Source organism: Oncorhynchus clarkii, chromosome 12, assembly GCF_045791955.1.
Source record: "Oncorhynchus clarkii lewisi isolate Uvic-CL-2024 chromosome 12, UVic_Ocla_1.0, whole genome shotgun sequence".
In the NCBI taxonomy this organism is placed as follows: domain Eukaryota; kingdom Metazoa; phylum Chordata; class Actinopteri; order Salmoniformes; family Salmonidae; genus Oncorhynchus; species Oncorhynchus clarkii.
In genome coordinates this window covers 40,471,003-40,489,396 of record NC_092158.1, presented here as the reverse complement: position 1 = coordinate 40,489,396, position 18,394 = coordinate 40,471,003, and the positions used below count along the sequence as shown (strand labels likewise).

Sequence of the window (18,394 nt, the reverse complement as noted above, 5' to 3'; positions counted from 1 at the left end):
TCCGGGATGCTGGCCTTATAGGCATAGTTGCAAAGAAAAAGCGATATCTCAGACAGGCCAATAAAAATAAAAGGTTAAGATGTGCAAAATAACACAGACACTGGACAGAGGAACTCTGCCTATGCAATATCCATAGACAAATATTGGAAGAAGAATGGCCTTACTGAAGAGCTCAGTGACTTTCAACGTGGCACTGTCATAGGATGCCACCTTTCCAACAAGTCAGTTCGTCAAATATATTCCCTGCTAGAGCTGCCCCGGTCAACTGTAAGTGCTGCTATTGTGAAGTGGTAAAGTCTAGGAGCAACAAAGGCTCAGCCGCAAAGTGCTAGGCCACACAAGCTCAGATAACGACAGACAAGTGCAACATTTACTACCAAGTTCCAAACTGCTTCTGGAAGCAACGTCAGCGTTGGGAGCTTCATGAAATTAGTTTCCATGGCCGAGCAGCTGCTCACAAGCCTAAGATCACCATGTGCAATGCCAAATGTCGGCTGGAGTGGTGTAAAGCTCGCCACCATTGGACTCTGGAGTAGTGGTTCTGCTAGTCACATTCTGTTAAAGATCCCCAAAGCACACACATCCCTGGGTTGCTCGTCTTTTCAGTTCGCCGCAGCTCGCAACTGGAATGCCCTACAACAAACACTCAAACTGGACAGTTTTATCTCAATCTCTTTATTCAAAGACTCAATCATCATCATCGACACTTACTGACAGTTGTGGCTGCTTTGCGTGATATATTGTTGTCTCTACCTTCTTGCCATTTGTGCTGTTGTCTGTGCCCAATAATGTTTGTACCCTGTTTTGTGATGCTACCATGTTGTGTTGCTGCCATGTTGTGTTGCTGCCATGTGTTGTCATGTTGTATTGCTACCATGCTATGTTGTCTTAGGTCTCTATTTAGTGTTGTGTTGTCTCTCTTTTCGTGATGTGTGTTTTGTCCTATATTTTTATTTGATTTATTTATATTTTTAATCCAAGCCCCCAACCCCACAGGAGGCCTTTTGCCTTTGGTAGGCCATCATTGTAAATAAAAATGTGTTCTTAACTGACTTGCCTAGTTAAATAAAAGTTCAATTTAAAAAAATAAAGTGGGGGGCACAAAAGCGAGGTCCATACAGAAATGGTGGAAACACTGTACTCCTGGCAACCATGTCAGTGTGCATGCACCCAGCCCACCACAGGAGTCGCTAGAGTGTGATGGGACAAGGACATCCCTGCTGGTCAAACCCTCCCCTAATCTGGACGACGCTGGGCCAATTGTGCGCCGCCCCCATGGGTCTCCTGGTTGCAGCCGGCTGCGACAGAGCCTGGACTCGAAACACAATCTCTAGTGGCCCAGGTAGCACTGCAATGCAGTGCCTTAGACCACTGCGCCACTCGAGAGGCCTTGACTTTTAGTCTTACCCTGTGATGTCACAGAGAAGCCGTTTTAGGAATTTTCTTCTAATCTTTTTAAAACACAGAAATGGGCTGTTTTCACATATTTTTATTTAACCTTTATTTAACTAGGCAAGTCAGTTAAGAACAAATTCTTATTTTCAATGACAGCCTAGGAACAGTGAACTGCCTGTTCAGGGGCAGAACGACAGACTAGACCTTCCGGTTACTAGTCCAACTTTCTAACCACTAGGCTACCCTGCCGCCCCATATGTAAACACTGGTTTGGTACTGGAGACAATAATGAGGTTATGGGGTTAAAAAGGTTAAAAAGTGGCAGAATTGCCTTTTAATTAAGAAAGAGCCAGGGCATAATTTCCCGAACTTATTGGAGTAGGTATAGCCTATGCCAGCTGGCATACACCTGTGTAATAATAACCTAATCACATTATAACGGCATCCATTTGGAAACATTTTTCTTTATAAAATGATGTTTTCTCCACAGACTTCTTCATACGCTACAGCAACAGGGGTTTCTCGTGCTGTATGGTATTGTATAGTGTTTTTCGTCCCTGGTGCCGGAAGGCCACACAAGAGCACCTACAATGTGAGGACCCCCTAGGATCAGTATTGAAGAACACTGAAATATGTTTACAATTACAACAAAGCAAATTACCAAGTCCATTTAAAAACCATGTTCTATGTGCATGGGAACTGTCCCCAAAGCAGCCACTGAACGGTGTCATTTCATGCACCCTTGTTAAACCACAGTGATGTAGGGAACCTTTTAGAGGTGGTCCACTAGACTCTCCGTCCGGCCCGCGGATCGAGGCGGATGTGGTAAGGAGTTCAGTTAGAAACAGGAAGCTCTTTCTGCTCTCCCCCTTCACAGCTCTGTTACGGGTAGCCTGTCTGTAAGTGGAGCAGTCAGTGAGATGGTGGTGGCCTGAAGGGGCTTTACTAAAGGTGAGAACAACACAATACATGTATTTCTATTGTCTCATGTTCAAGAGTGTAGGAGCAGCTTGGTTGGGGATAGATAGACTATTTGAAGAGGTTCAATTTCAGAGACGCATCATGTTGTGTTATTGTCATCCTCATACCAAGGTGAAGACTTAATTGGAATTATATTGGCTTTCAATAATGTACCACTTCAGGAGTCTGCTTTGAAATGTCAAAAAGATCAACCAGCAAACATGGAGTCCCCTTGTTCAGTCCGCCAATTTATTTGGTATGAAGTTTAGCTGAGTGTGTAAAAAATGATGCTAAGGTTTGAGTTTGATGCTCAGGTTTTTTACAATTAAAACAATGTAACGAATGCTGTTGAACTGTATACTCATATATATTTCAAATCTCTTCTATTTGGTATATCAATTATAGACCATTCATTAATACTTTATTAGTCTTTATTAGTATTAGTGATGTAGATCAAAGTCACTATTTTGTTCAAGGTAAATAAACATACAAAATGTATTCCTAAGTGTATTGTTAAGTTTGATCAATACCACATGTTATACCTCTACCCTATCTCTATGCATTTGGCTTGTATCTACCTTTAATCACAAAATCGGTTATCATTTGCCCTAACCAAACTTTGTTTTATAAAAGCGAAAGTGTTCTTATCTTCTGATGCAGATACTGTATCCCTGAACCAACAGGGGTATTCAATACAATACCAACATCATTTTCCTTTGGACGTTTCAAGTAAATAGCATAAGAACATGTCACTCCTCACTGAGTGGGATCAAGGCATTACACAATGGTGTTGGCTATAGCGCTGTGATGACCACACACATCCTGTGGGTAGCTGTGGGCTCAGGTTGTTTACAGGAACACATGACCAATTTATACCAAGTGAGGGGTTTATTTCCAACAGTTTAGTCTTTCTTTCCACTTAGTTTTGGTACCTATAGAGATGATATGTAAGTAATCATTACACCCTTGGTCAGTATCTGATGAACTTGAGGTCTTTTCATGACAACATTGGGTGAGCAGGAGATTTGTACTGTTACAGCTAAATACGGAACAAGTTTGGCCAACACCTGTCAAAGAGAGAAGTTATTTTTAGTAAAAGTGAAAAACAGCAGTAAGCAACTATTCTTGGTGAATTAATTATACAGAAGAAAACTATGGAGGATAAGATTGGATCATTTCAAAGGCAAATGCATTGTTGTTTAATTTTCCCATAGGCATGATAGCCATCTTCAGCCTACAAGGAGCTGTCTTGGCCATTGTGTCTGCGGCATCTCTCAGTGTCTTCTCTGCTTTCTGTCTGTGGTGCAGGAGGAAAACCAGTGAGTGGCACTGCATTACAAATTATGACATTTATTACATATTTACTAGGCTACATGTCCCACTAATCAACCTGTAAATCTATTCCAATATCATGAAATCTTCTTAAAGTAAAAATATATTTGTCACGTAGCACTAAAGCTAAATTAAAATACTTAATTTTTTACTTTGACTCGTGAAATAATTTTCTAAAATCAATCCGTAGTGTGTGCCATTCAATTAAAGTGTTCCTCTTTTCCTTGTCTGTAGAAATAATACATGAAGAGAATCAAATTTATGACCCTCAAATATTGTAAGTATAACATTAACATAGATATTAAATAGCTGATGCACTGTAAGACCAAGCATGATCTAATCGATATAGTGTAGATTATTATAGATAAATAGTATAATGTAATTCCTAATGTACAATTGAAATGTTATATAATTCATATAATAGCCATTTCTATCTTAACATCATTTTTTTAAAACTCATGTTGTAAAACAATTTAACCTCACTATTGGCAACTATACTATATGACAACATCATTTTTCATCACGTAACTCTGCCCAACTCAGCCAACGCGAAGGAAGCAGATTTGCAGTAATGCGATCTAAAACAGGTAAAATGACATTGTGATTCATCATACCCTTTGGGGCAGATTTCCGGACAGAACAAGCCTTATTCTACTTAAATTAATACAGAATAAAAAAATATCTAAAAGGATTTCACAAGTGGCTTCATTATTGTGAATTCCCTTCTCATAGTGAATGACTGAATGCATCTATTTAATATGGGGATGGTTGTTATGGCTATCGTGTGCTGATCAACAGTAAATGATATGTTCTCACTCCTGAATCCTGCTTGAATCTCTTGTTTTTTTTTAGTCACACGACCCAACCAGATTATAAGAGAGCTGCCTCCAACACCAGCGTAAGTAAACTACTCATACATTTAGGTATTATGCCCGTCACGCTCTTGTCTTGTTCCAACATGACAGCTGAAATTACATTTGTTTAGTTCCTTAAAACGGGATGGGTAACAAAATATATACTTGTTTTAATATTTTACACACACGAACAAGAGTTTCTACAGTTGGAGAAAATCTAAAAGAACATTGGAGTTTAGTTTTTAGCTTCCAGCTCACACCTGTTGGCTGTCAAGTGTGATGTAATGACCACAGACCCACTGGGCACACACTGGTTGAATCGACGTTGTTTCCACTAATTACAACAAAATTACGTTGAACCAACGTGGAATAGACGTTGAATTGACGCCTATGCACATATTGGCTATGGTCTGTATTTACCTTAGGTGGCCCCTCAGCACTTTATCTTTGTCTCTAGATACAGTGCCTTGCGAAAGTATTCGGCCCCTTGAACTTTGCGACCTTTTGCCACATTTCAGGCTTCAAACATAAAGATATAAAACTGTATTTTTTTGTGAAGAATCAACAACAAGTGGGACACAATCATGAAGTGGAACGACATTTATTGGATATTTCAAACTTTTTTAACAAATCAAAAACTGAAAAATTGGGCGTGCAAAATTATTCAGCCCCTTTACTTTCAGTGCAGCAAACTCTCTCCAGAAGTTCAGTGAGGATCTCTGAATGATCCAATGTTGACCTAAATGACTAATGATGATAAATACAATCCACCTGTGTGTAATCAAGTCTCCGTATAAATGCACCTGCACTGTGATAGTCTCAGAGGTCCGTTAAAAGTGCAGAGAGCATCATGAAGAACAAGGAACACACCAGGCAGGTCCGAGATACTGTTGTGAAGAAGTTTAAAGCCGGATTTGGATACAAAAATATTTCCCAAGCTTTAAACATCCCAAGGAGCACTGTGCAAGCGATAATATTGAAATGGAAGGAGTATCAGACCACTGCAAATCTACCAAGACCTGGCCGTCCCTCTAAACTTTCAGCTCATACAAGGAGAAGACTGATCAGAGATGCAGCCAAGAGGCCCATGATCACTCTGGATGAACTGCAGAGATCTACAGCTGAGGTGGGAGACTCTGTCCATAGGACAACAATCAGTTGTATATTGTACAAATCTGGCCTTTATGGAAGAGTGGCAAGAAGAAAGCCATTTCTTAAAGATATCCATAAAAAGTGTCGTTTAAAGTTTGCCACAAGCCACCTGGGAGACACACCAAACATGTGGAAGAATGTGCTCTGGTCAGATGAAACCAAAATTGAACTTTTTGGCAACAATGCAAAACGTTATGTTTGGCGTAAAAGCAACACAGCGCATCACCCTGAACACACCATCCCCACTGTCAAACATGGTGGGGCAGCATCATGGTTTGGGCCTGCTTTTCTTCAGCAGGGACAGGGAAGATGGTTAAACTTGATGGGAAGATGAATGGAGCCAAATACAGGACCATTCTGGAAGAAAACCTGATGGAGTCTGCAAAAGACCTGAGACTGGGACGGAGATTTGTCTTCCAACAAGACAATGATCCAAAACATAAAGCAAAATCTACAATGGAATGGTTCAAAAATAAACATATCCAGGTGTTAGAATGGCCAAGTCAAAGTCCAGACCTGAATCCAATCGAGAATCTGTGGAAAGAACTGAAAACTGCTGTTCACAAATGCTCTCCATCCAACCTCACTGAGCTCGAGCTGTTTTGCAAGGAGGAATGGGAAAAAATGTCAGTCTCTCGATGTGCAAAACTGATAGAGACATACCCCAAGCGACTTACAGCTGTAATCGCAGCAAAAGGTGGCGCTACAAAGTATTAACTTAAGGGGGCTGAATAATTTTGCACGCCCAATTTTTCAGTTTTTTATTTGTTAAAAAAGTTTGAAATATCCAATAAATGTCGTTCCACTTCATGATTGTGTCCCACTTGTTGTTGATTCTTCACAAAAAAATACAGTTTTATATCTTTATGTTTGAAGCCTGAAATGTGGCAAAAGGTCGCAAAGTTCAAGGGGGCCGAATACTTTCGCAAGGCACTGTATGTTAATAACAGACAGCAGATATTCAACACTCACAATAAATACTTTTTTTTTTTACAGGGAACAAACACCACAAGGTAGGTTTTATTTAATTCTTAATGTCTCATTCACTTACATGGGGTCAGTGCCTAAAGAGTCTGTTGATAAAGCTTATAAACAAAACCGAACCAACTGGACCCAGAATTTGAACAGATTACAAACATTACAGATGTTTCAACATACAGGTAACTGCCAAAAAAAGGAAACACCAACATAAAGTGTCTCAATAGGGAGTTGGGCCCCCAGGAGCCAGATCAGCTTCAATGCACCTTGTCATAGACACAAGTGTCAGGAACTGATTGGAGGGATGCGACACTATTCTTCCACAAGAAATTCCATAATTTGGTGTTTTGTTGATGGTGGTAGAAAACGCTGTCTCAGGTGCCGCTCCAGAATCTCCCATAAGTGTTTGATTGGGTTGAGATCTGGTGACTGAGACGGCCATGGCATATGGTTTACATCGTTTTCATACATTGCTCATCAAACCATTCAGTGACCACTCGTGCCCTGTGGATGGGGGCATTGTCATCCCATAGCCATGATAGCTAAAATACTGGCCTGCCCAGCATTTTTATCCACCCTAAGCATGATGGGATGTTAATTGCTTAATTAACTTTGGAAGCACCTGCTTTCAATAAACTTTGTATCCCTCATTTACTCGTGTTTCCATTATTTTGTTAGTTACCTGAAGGTGTTGTATGTGTGTATCTTTACAGTTGTGAATGAGGAGCAAGCGAAGTATCAAAATGTTGCAACAGGTAAATATGAACTGTTAGTAATTGTATTAGGTATATATGAATGCCAAACGTTTCCATTTTGGAAACACAGACCTTTCAATGTGGAAACAGTATCACTAATTCACTACAGTTTTATCCTGCACCAAATTCCTCAGCACTAACTAAGACTTTTCAATTGTGTTATATTAGCTCAGATGGGAAGCGTTGAACCAACATATGTGTAAGTATCTATCAATGCTTGGTTGCCATTGAAAACGTAATATACTGTATAGTCTACTTACAGTTAATCGGAATTTTAGTTTCAAAAATAATACATTTGCTTATTGTCTTTACAGAGATCCAATCCCAGTGTTAGTGTACCAGAATGTTAATGAGGGTGCTAATGCAGACACTAGAGAATCAGAAACGGGTAAGTATGATTTATCAAGTGACGTGAATACAGTATGTCTATGGTTTTATCAGATGGAATAAAATAAAAAAAAAACTCAAAACGAACCGATAAACAACCCCCGTCCCTCTCACCGGGGCTTTTTATTAATCCAAAACATAAAGAAAAGAAAGATGGGAGGCCCCACCATTGATGCATTTTGTAGAGCCCGTTACTGTAGGGTGAAATCTCCTCAGATAATGTCATCTGCTGCTGTTGAAAGTAATGTCAAGCTTCAGCTCAAACCACAACCATCAAAAAGTACAGGCGACACAGCACATGGCAGTCTACATACAGTAACACAATCTAACATCCTCTCAAGACAAGTGTGATCATTTATTCGTATGTGTTCGGATTGTCACTTGCCTTATTTGGATGTCAGAAATGTTAAGTATCGTTTGATAAACATATTTCTACTTTCTAGATGGTGATCAATATGAGAATGTTTTTCCATCTATTGATACAATCAGCCGGGGCTCTGGTATGTACTTTAGAATGACTAAATGTAGGCCTATCCCTCCTTTGAAATTAGCCATATTTACGAAGATCATGTTTTTTTTTTAGCAAAGTTCATTATCTATTTGGAGTAGATTTCTTAGATTTTATGTTGAACTAAGATTATTTCCCACCACCTCACAACAGATGGCTCAGATTACGAGAACTCTGAATTCCTGGAGCAAGTGAAGATGGGGTTAGAACCGTTAGAGGATGGTAAGTCACCATAGTGCATTATAACAAACACAACACTTCTGCTATGAACGTAGGATGAATGCACTAATTGTAAGTCGCTATGGATAAATTACTACAATGTAATGAACTAAGACTTGAGACTTCCAATTTTGTCACAGATGAACCGGATTACGTGAACGACACTGACTGATATGGAATCTACATGCTCTACGAGTGGATATCTATGGAAATGGACTTTTCTCTCTTTGTTGAGCTGCTTGAATAAATATTAAGTTATGATACGTATGTCAATGTGCTATACCAGAGCAATGCCATTTTAGGGTTAATGCCCAAAGTTGTACTACTTCATCAGGAATTCCCTTGAGTCAAAAAAATGTGAGGAACCATGTGCAGCAGGGATGGGCAACTGGCAGCCCATGGATCAATTTCCAAAACTCAGTCTCAGTTTACTGTTGAGAGAGAATAGTAGAATACACAAGGTGCACTTTTGAAATGTGCAGTTGTGCATCAGCGGTTATGTCAGCCACTCAATTAGCCCATGCCAGCAAAATTATTTTAGATTGGTCAATTAGACTAGCGGCCAGCTATCTAAACTTGTAATCATGTTCAAATTATGGGGCCACCATTGATCATCAAAGATCATATTAACTGCTGTTTGTCTCTACCCTATGGTACAATGTGTAGAATTACAGAAAATCCACTTAAATGCTGCTACTTTCCCCCCTGTTCGGACTGCATGTATGGATGTGGGTATGCAGACCCGCGAGCCACTGTGGCCCCTCATGAGGAGTTCTGATTTGTGGCCCCCACCCCCATCAATGTTGCCCATCCCTGATGTTCAGTATTTTTGATTGTTTGAGTGTTACTGTGTAACTGTCACCATCTAGTGGTACAAAATGAATACGAGTCAGCTCCAAATGTAAAAGAAAAAGAAAAAAGATTGTCAATGTGTATTAATAAATAAATCCTTACTACAAAACCTTTAAATGTACAACCTCTTTATAGACCAATGTGTTCTGTCAAGTCATAAAAAACATTGATTTATTACAGAAGTGATATTCAATAGTATTTACATTAACATGCTTGTATAAAATACAAAATGTATTTAACCCAAAAATGTTACAACATCAAACAACTCCCCAGGACTCAGAGTCAGTCATTTAAGGGTGTCACGCAGATTGGTGGAATAGGGTTGTGTTCATTAGGAACGAAAGGCAAGAAACTGCACTGAAACAGTGAAGGACAACTTGGACATGCTCAATACGTAACTCTTATGTTTTCTGTTGCAAAATGTTTTGTTTTCGTAATGAACACAACCCAGGAGAGAAAGAGACAGGTGGGGAGAGACAGTGCTGAGATGATGGGTGGGTGCGGTGTTAGCTAAGATCAGGGGCGGCCATCTTGCTGCACAGTCGACCCAGGAGGCCTGCCATCTGCAGTAGGGAGTTTACGCCCTCCGCCACCTTCATGTATCCTATCTCCTGAGAAAAAGGACAATACCAAGTAAACAAGGAGAGCGATGCTGAGGCGAAGTTGATTAATACTATGGTGTGGCTTACTTTCCTATGCCAAGTTTGGCACTTTTCTGCCATTTTGTTTCACCCAACCAAGATGAGGAAAACAACCAGAGATGTACATAATGTACAGTGAGCAACACAAGTATTGGGACAGTGACACGTTTTGTTGGTTTTGGCTCTCTACGCCATCACTTTGGATTTGAAATGATACGAGGTTAAAGTGGAGTCTGTCAGCTTTAATTGTAGGGTATTTTCATCCATATTGGGTGAACCGTTTAGAAATTACTGCTCTCTCAGCACTTTTTGTCCATAGTCCCCTCCATTTTAGACAAATTCACTAGTAGTAAAAAGTGATGTATTTGGTCCCATATTCCTAGCACGCAATGACTACATCAAGCTAGTGACTCTCCAAATTTGTTGGATGCATTTGCAGTTTGGTTTGGTTGTGTTTCAGATTATTTCTATTGTAAATAAGAACAGAATGTTTCTAAACACTTCTACATTAACGTGGATGCTACCACGATTACGGATAATCCTGAATTGTGAATGCTCAAGTGAGAAAGACGCACAAATATCATAACCCAAGACATGCTAACCTCTCGCCATTACTAAAACAGGGGAGATTAGCATTTTTTTTGAGCTCACTGTACAACTGCAAATGTTTTACCATGTCTCTTACCTTGATGAACTCCAACTTGAGATACTCGGACATCTGGAAAGTCTTACACACTCTGAAGATGTTGCCGATTATGTCCTCAGGGGAGTAACCCAGGGCCCACAGCTGCCCAATAATCTAAGGGAGAGGAACACATGAATATTAAATCAGCTATATGGTCCTACTACATATTATAAACTGAGCAGTTATTGATCACTTTAATTAATAACCATACTTAACGGCTAGAGAAATAAGGGTTATTCATCGAGAAGAATATTATACACATTCTGTTTTGATTGTTATTGAAAAGTGGATCGCAATACCTTGTAAGCCTCATCAATGCTGGAATTGACAGTGTTCCAGTATGCTTTTCACCAACAACGGGTGTGGCTCATCACACACCTGAACAAAAAACAACACATTTACTTGTCTTTCCTTTGAAACCCTACGCATTGTCAATTTTTCCTTCTAAAATGACAAAAAAAGACAGGTTAGGTAACAGTACCTTGAACACATTTTCACTATTGATGTAGCCAAAACCAGAATTTGTGGATTGTAGGTTATTCAGCGCCTGATGATGCAAAAGAAAAAAAAAGAAAGCTCAAGTTATTATAGTTTCTCATGTCTCAGCCAAACTTTAATTGGCCCCCCAAAAAGTACGGCCACTACGAGGAGCCATGGATCAGGGTTTCCGTGGCGCAGGACAGCGTGACCGGAAAGATTTGAATTTACCAACCCATTAGGGTGTGTCCACCCACAGTGTTCAGAATGACAGAAATCACATTTACATTACGGTAATTCATCTTAACAGAACATGCAACTCCTGCAATGAAGCAGACAATAAAACATCCCTTTTTAAACACTTCCCAAAATGCAATTTGCAGGAAAACACCATTCTAAACAGTGCACCTGATGCAAGCGGTTCCATATGTGATAGAGATGAAAATCTCTGTTAGAAACTTAGAAAGAGGGGGACTCTAAAGAGATACAACAACTATGATGGGTTGTTAATATGACTACCGTACAATTGTGCCTTTGGGCTCCTGGACCACGAAAGAAAGTTATGAAAACCAAATAGAACAGGAGAGAAATGCTGGTTTCAAGTCTGTAAAATAATTGCCTCCACGTTTCTATGGTCGGATTGAAGCACGGTAAGACATGCCTCATAATATGAAGTATACTGCCTACAGCTCAACTTACAAAGTGGTGTGTGACGCGCTGATAGCCTGCCTACCATTTCCTATGCACTTGAATGGTGAAAGGGAGGCGTGCTTCAATTACCAGTTGGGAAAGAAAAAGAGCTATTTAATTGAGGTCATCAAAATTGTTCTCAACACGCGATTGCATTTAGAATTGTTGCTGGCCTGGAGTTTCACTCCAGCAGCAAGGAGCTGCAGCAGCGCTGTCTGACAAGTGATATTCTGCTCTGTATGCGGTGCGTGTGATAAATGAGATACATGACAACTAACGGAAATACACACGCCCCAATTCTATTCCCCCAAATGTTGCTCATTAATCGAGAGACCGATAAGCTTGACGATCATAAGTATTTCCATTTACTGATATTTCCATCAATGAATGAAAAGCATTATTTTGCAATGGGATTGTTTTTTCTCCCGGTCAATTTGTCCGGCAAAAAGCCGCAAACCCTCCAATGGATAGATACAGTGTTCAACAAACTTGATATTTTAAAATGGGTAACTTGTTGACACCAAAACTTCCTAAGACATATCCAATCTAGTTGGAATGGTAACAAGAAGGCTATTGTCATGGAACCCTTGGTGTCAACATGGAGGACAGTTGGCCCTTTCCCCCACCTGTCTCATGTCTCCCTGGGCGGTGAGGTTGATGGCCTCCAGGCCGTCATTGCTGGTGACCAGGTTCTCCCTCTCCACCACCTCCAGCAGACGCGTCATGACCCACTCGTCCCTCAGCTTGGTGTAGCGCAGGACCGCGCAGCGTGACTAGATGGGCTCTGAGAAGGAAGGGGCAGAGCAACACGGAGGACCATCAGGACAGAGAAAAGACAACGTGACTGGATGGGCTCTGAGGATGAAGGGGCAGAGCAACACGGAGGACCATCAGAACAGAGAAAAGACAACGTGACTGGATGGGCTCTGAGGAGGAAGGGGCAGAGCAACACGGAGGACCATTAGGACAGAGAAAATACAACGTGACTGGATGGGCTCTGAGGAGGAAGGGGCAGAGCAACACGGAGGACCATCAGGACAGAGAAAAGACAACGTGACCTTACACTTGGGTCCCTATTCAATACAATAGCATCATTGTATCGTACGGTTAGGACCCTCACCGATGATCTTGTCGGAGGCGGTGCACGCCAGAGCGAAGCGTGTGGTTTTAGAGTAGATCTCCATGGTCCTCCTCAAGGTCTGCTGGGCTCCGTCTGTCATGCTGGAGACACAAGAACAGCCTTTACACACACAGCCATTATAGGTACACTAGATCGGCTTAGCTGTCGTGACCCTCAGGGGGTCTTACCTGTCAGCCTCATCCAGGATGATGATCTTGTGTCTCCCTTTAGGGAGGGTGACTTTCTGCTGGGCAAACATCTTGATCTTGTTTCGAACTACATCGATGCCTCTGAGGAAGATGCATGACAATGTGGTAGTTTAGGCTTCACTTTCTAAAGCAACATGATTTTAACCCGAAATGCAGCTCCTGGACTCACTGGTTGTGCAGTTAAAGGAAAGACTCACCCATTTTTGATTTGTTATCGTATTTGTGCATCTCTATGTAAGAATGCTGTTCATCGACTATAGCTCAGCCTTCAACACCATAGTGCCCTCCAAGCTCATCACTAAACTTTGGGTCTGAAACCCGCCCTGTGCAACTGGGTCCTGGACTTCCTAACGGACAGGCCGGGCCCAAGTGGTGAAGGTAGGCAACAACACTTCCACCAAGCTGATCCTCAACACAGGGGCACGTGCTCAGCCCTCTCCTATACTCCCTGACCACCCATGACTGCGTGGCTACACGCACGTCTCCAACTCAATCATCAAGTTTGCTGACAACACAACAGTGCTAGGCCTGCCTGATTACCAACGACAAGACAGCCTACAGGGAGGTGAGGGCCTTGGCGGAGTGGTGCCAGTAAAATAACCTCTCCCTCAACGACAACAAAAGGGACGGAGCTGAATGTGGACTGCAGGAGAAAGGAGAGGGCGTTCCCCCATCCACGGTCAAAAGCTTAAAGTTCATCAGTGTGCACATCACTAACGACCTGAAATGGTCCCTTCACACAGATATTGTGGTGACGGCACAACAGCACCTATTCGGCTTGGCAACTAAGACCCTTGCGAACCTCTAGCGGGGCACTATTGAGAGCATCCTGTCGGGATGCATCACCGCCTGGTACGGCAAATGCACCATCCGCAACTGCAGGGCTCTCCAGAGGGGGGTGCGGTCAGCCCAAGGCATCATCAGGGGCACACTGCCTGCCCTCCAGGACATCTACAGCACCCGGTGTCACAGGCCAAGAAGGCCAAGAAGATCATCAAGGACCTCAGCCACCCAAGTCATAGCCTGTTCACCCCACTACCATCTAGAAAGTAGAGCGACTACAGGTGACCGAGAGGTTGATAAACAGCTTCTAACTCCAGGCCATCAGATTGTTAAACAGTCACCACTAGCCAGCAGGTACTCTACCCTGCACCTTAGAGACTGCAGCCCTATGTACATAATCATTGAACACTGGTCACATTAATAATGTTTACATACTGTTCTACCCACTTTATTTGTATACTGTATTCAAGTCATGGCTCATCCTATATAACTATTGCTATGCACACACCTTTTCTATTCACATACTGTCCATACACAACATTCACATACATATACACCGAGTGCATAAAACATTAGGAACACGTTCCTAATATTGAGTTACACCCCCCTTTGCCATTCAGAACAGCCTCAATGTGACAGGGAATGGACACTACAAGGCGTCAAAAGCGTTCCGCAGGGATGCTGGCCCATGTTAAACCCAATGCTTCCCACAGCTGGATGTCCTTTGGGTGGTGGACCATTCTTGGTACACAGGGTTAACTGTTGAGTGTGAAAAACCCAGCAGTGTTGCAGTTCTTGACACCCTCAAACCAGTGCGCCTGGCACCTACTACCGTACCCCATTCAAAGACACAGAAATATTTTGTCTTGCTCATTCACCCTCTGAATGGCACACACACAATTCATGTCTCAATTGTCTTAAGGCTTAAAAATAATGATTTAACCTGTCTCCTCCCCTTCATCAACACTGATTGAAGTGGATTTATCAAGTGACATCAATAAGGGATCATAGCTTTCACAAGGTAAGTCTGTCATGGAAAGAGCAGGTGTTCCTTACATTTTGTACACTCAGGACCGGAATCTAATTTCCTGCAATTCTATCCATTTTGCTATGGGGTTTTGTACTGTGTATTTATATACGGTATTCTCGACATAGCTCCTAATATTTCTACTACTGTACATTGCATTTTAGCTACAGCGTTTATGCACACTGCATATTTATTGATATAGAGCAGATGTCAAGAATCCAGTATATCTACTGCTGTACATAATATTCCTACTATATCTTGTGTAAATTCATTTGGTGTAGATACGTATAGATTGCATTTGGATTACTGTTACAGTGCTATTTGTGTTGTTAATTGGATTCGTTCAGACGTTTAAAAAAATGCCTTTTGGATTATGTGTGTATCGTTTTCTATTGCTGGGTATTTGATTTTTGATTTATTTAAAGCCCATATGGGCTTACAAGACACTACTAGAACCAGTATTACTACTACACTGTTGGAACTAGAAACAAGCATTTCACTGCACCTGAGAAACATCTGCAAATCTGTGTATGCAACCAATAAACTTTTATTTGACCTCTGAGCGATGTTCTATAGATTCCCGGGGTCATTTTATGGATTCACGTGTATCTAAGCTATTCAAGCAGCCAGAAATACTTCTAGTATAATGATGAAAAAATGCAGCATACCAGCTGTATTTATGCCTGCTTGAACAGAGAATAGCTCAGATACACGTGAAAACATGAAACAAATACGATATAACATTCAAAATGGGTGAATCTTTCCTTTAAGTATGCCAGTGTGACATTTTTCATGACAGACATCACTTGCTCTCACCTGTCATTGGAAGCCTTCAGTTCCAGGACAGAATCTTTCATGGCTGGGCCTAGAAGAGCTTGCGCCAAATACTAGTGGTCTTTCCTGTACCGGGGGGACCCTATAATAATGATACTTATGTTTAAAAAAAAGAGGTCCCACATAAAAGACGGCATAACATTACTCCGCTGCACCAACATGTCAGTATGTAATATCAAATCGTTATGATGAAAGAATGAATCGGGTCAGTCACTCACTGCAATAATGATGTTGGGTACATTTCCCTCTCTGGCAAACACCTATAAGAGAGAAGGGAACAAAAAAATCATAGTTAGCTATTATTTATCAAAAAATATTGAAACTTAAAATATTGAGGATACTTTACCTCCAATCAGCCTAGCCAATCAGCCTAGCCAGTTACTGTACATGTCAATGTGTTTCATTTCATCAGTGAATTTAAGTGTTTAAATCGTGTTTTGGCATGATTATATGTCTCGTTTCAAGTAAACAGCTGCAGGCTTAAAGAAACATTCAATCATATACTTTGCATAGAAACACAAATAAAAGCATGTAGATAGATGTGCGTGTCATGCATACTAGAATGGAGGTTTTAAAACGACAGCTGCATTTGCTTATTAGTCAATACATATGGCATATCCTACAAATATAGCATATATTGTAATACAATATGCAAAAAAACAACACCTGAACCACAGTTTGATTTCTAAACCAGATGAATTCTCAAATAGCAGTTGCCCAATACCATGGTGAGCATGCGTAATGTTGGATGCATTGGAATATAAGGTATGGAGAATGATAAAGAGGCTGTAGGATTATATACTGTAAAAGCAGTTGTGAAATAAATGTTTGAGTTTCAAATACTAAATGTTCAGTGAAATGGGAGTATATTTAGGTGGTTTAGATCAGGGTCACACAAACTTGGTCCTGCTTTCTTTTTTTTTTTTTTGCCCGAGCATTACACAGCTGATTCAAATAATCAAAGCTTGATGGTGAGTTGGTTATTTGAGTCAATCTATCTGACTGATGTAGAGACATTAACATTTGAGTAATTTAGCAGATGCTCTTATCCAGAACGACTTACAGGTGGCACTAAGGCACAGACCGTCTTCACCTAGTTGGCTCAGGGATTCGAAACAGGCAAATGTGGTCTAAATGGTGACAGACTGCAGTAGGATGGTTCTCCTGACAGGTGAATTAATCAGCCCATGGTTGATCTCTGGGAGTAGGACACAGGAGAGCTGAATAGATCATCATGTAAGATAATAATAATTCACGAAAGAAATCATCACAGCAAAGGAATGTAGTTTGTGAGCTTGAAAATGAACATCCTGACAGTCTTGAGTCAGGGTGCTCTGCAATCAACCTACTATTGACAAGGATAGTGTGGCATTTCTTATTTGTCAGAATGAAATGTGTGGGTCCTGCCTTGGTGACTGTAGTAGATTTACACTACTTGTCCTATAGGTTTTTGTAGTCTTCAATTGGAATAAACTGAAAGCTAAAACACTCCTTGTCCCAGAATGACATGCTAGCTAGTGATAAATCTATCTGCTCCCGCTAGCTAGCAACACATCTGCTTGTTGTAACTAGCAAGCTAGCTACATTACTAAAAGGTTGCTGTGTTCTAAGTTGGGAGTCATTTTACAGCTTGCATTGATGGTATCACATTTATATATCTATATTGAACAAAAGTATAAAACACAACAATTTCAAAGATTTTACTGAGTTACAGTTCATATAAAAGCAAATCAGTCAATTGAAATAAATTAGGCCCTAATCTATGGATTTCATATGACTGATAATACAGATATGGATCTGTTGGTCACAGATACCTTTAAAAAAAAAAAAAGGTAGGAACATGGATCACAAAACCAGTTAGTATCTGGTGTGACCACCATTTGCCTCACGCAGCGCAACACATCTCCTTTGCATAGAGTTGATCAGCCTGTTGATTGTGGCCTGTGGAACGCTGTCCCACTCTTCCATGGCTGTGCTAAGTTGCTGGATATTGGCGGGAACTGGAATATGCTGTCGTACATGTCGATTCAGAGCATCCCAACCATGCTCAATGGGTGACGTGTCTGGTGAGTATGCAGGCGATGGAAGAACTGGGACATTGTCAGCTTCCAGGAATTGCATACAGATCCTTGCGACATGGGGCCGTGCATTAACATGAAACATGAGGTGATGGATGAATGGCACGATAATGGGCCTCGGAATCTCGTCACGGTATCTCTGTGCAATCAAATTGCTATCAATAAAATGAAATTGTGTTCGTTATCCGTAGCTTATGCCTGCCCATACCATAACCCCACCATGGGGCACTCTTCACAACATTGACATCAGCAAACCGCTTGCCGACACGCGTGTCTGCCTTCTGCCCGGTACAGTTGAAACCTGGGATTCATCCGTGAAGAGCACACTTCTCCAGCGTGTCAGCGGCCATCGAAGGTGAGCATTTGCCCACTGAAGTCAGGACGATGAGCTCCCCGAAGCGGTTTGACAGATTTTGCAGAAATTCTTCAGTTGAGCTAACCCACAGTTTCATCAGCTG

The 18,394-nt window shown here is 41.2% G+C and overlaps 1 pseudogene; it reads right to left on the bottom strand.

The window, feature by feature from the left end:
* Positions 1–9,818: 9,818 nt before the first annotated feature.
* Positions 9,819–15,870, bottom strand: LOC139422040 (replication factor C subunit 2-like; annotated as a pseudogene).
* Between the last annotated feature and the right edge of the window lie 2,524 nt (positions 15,871–18,394).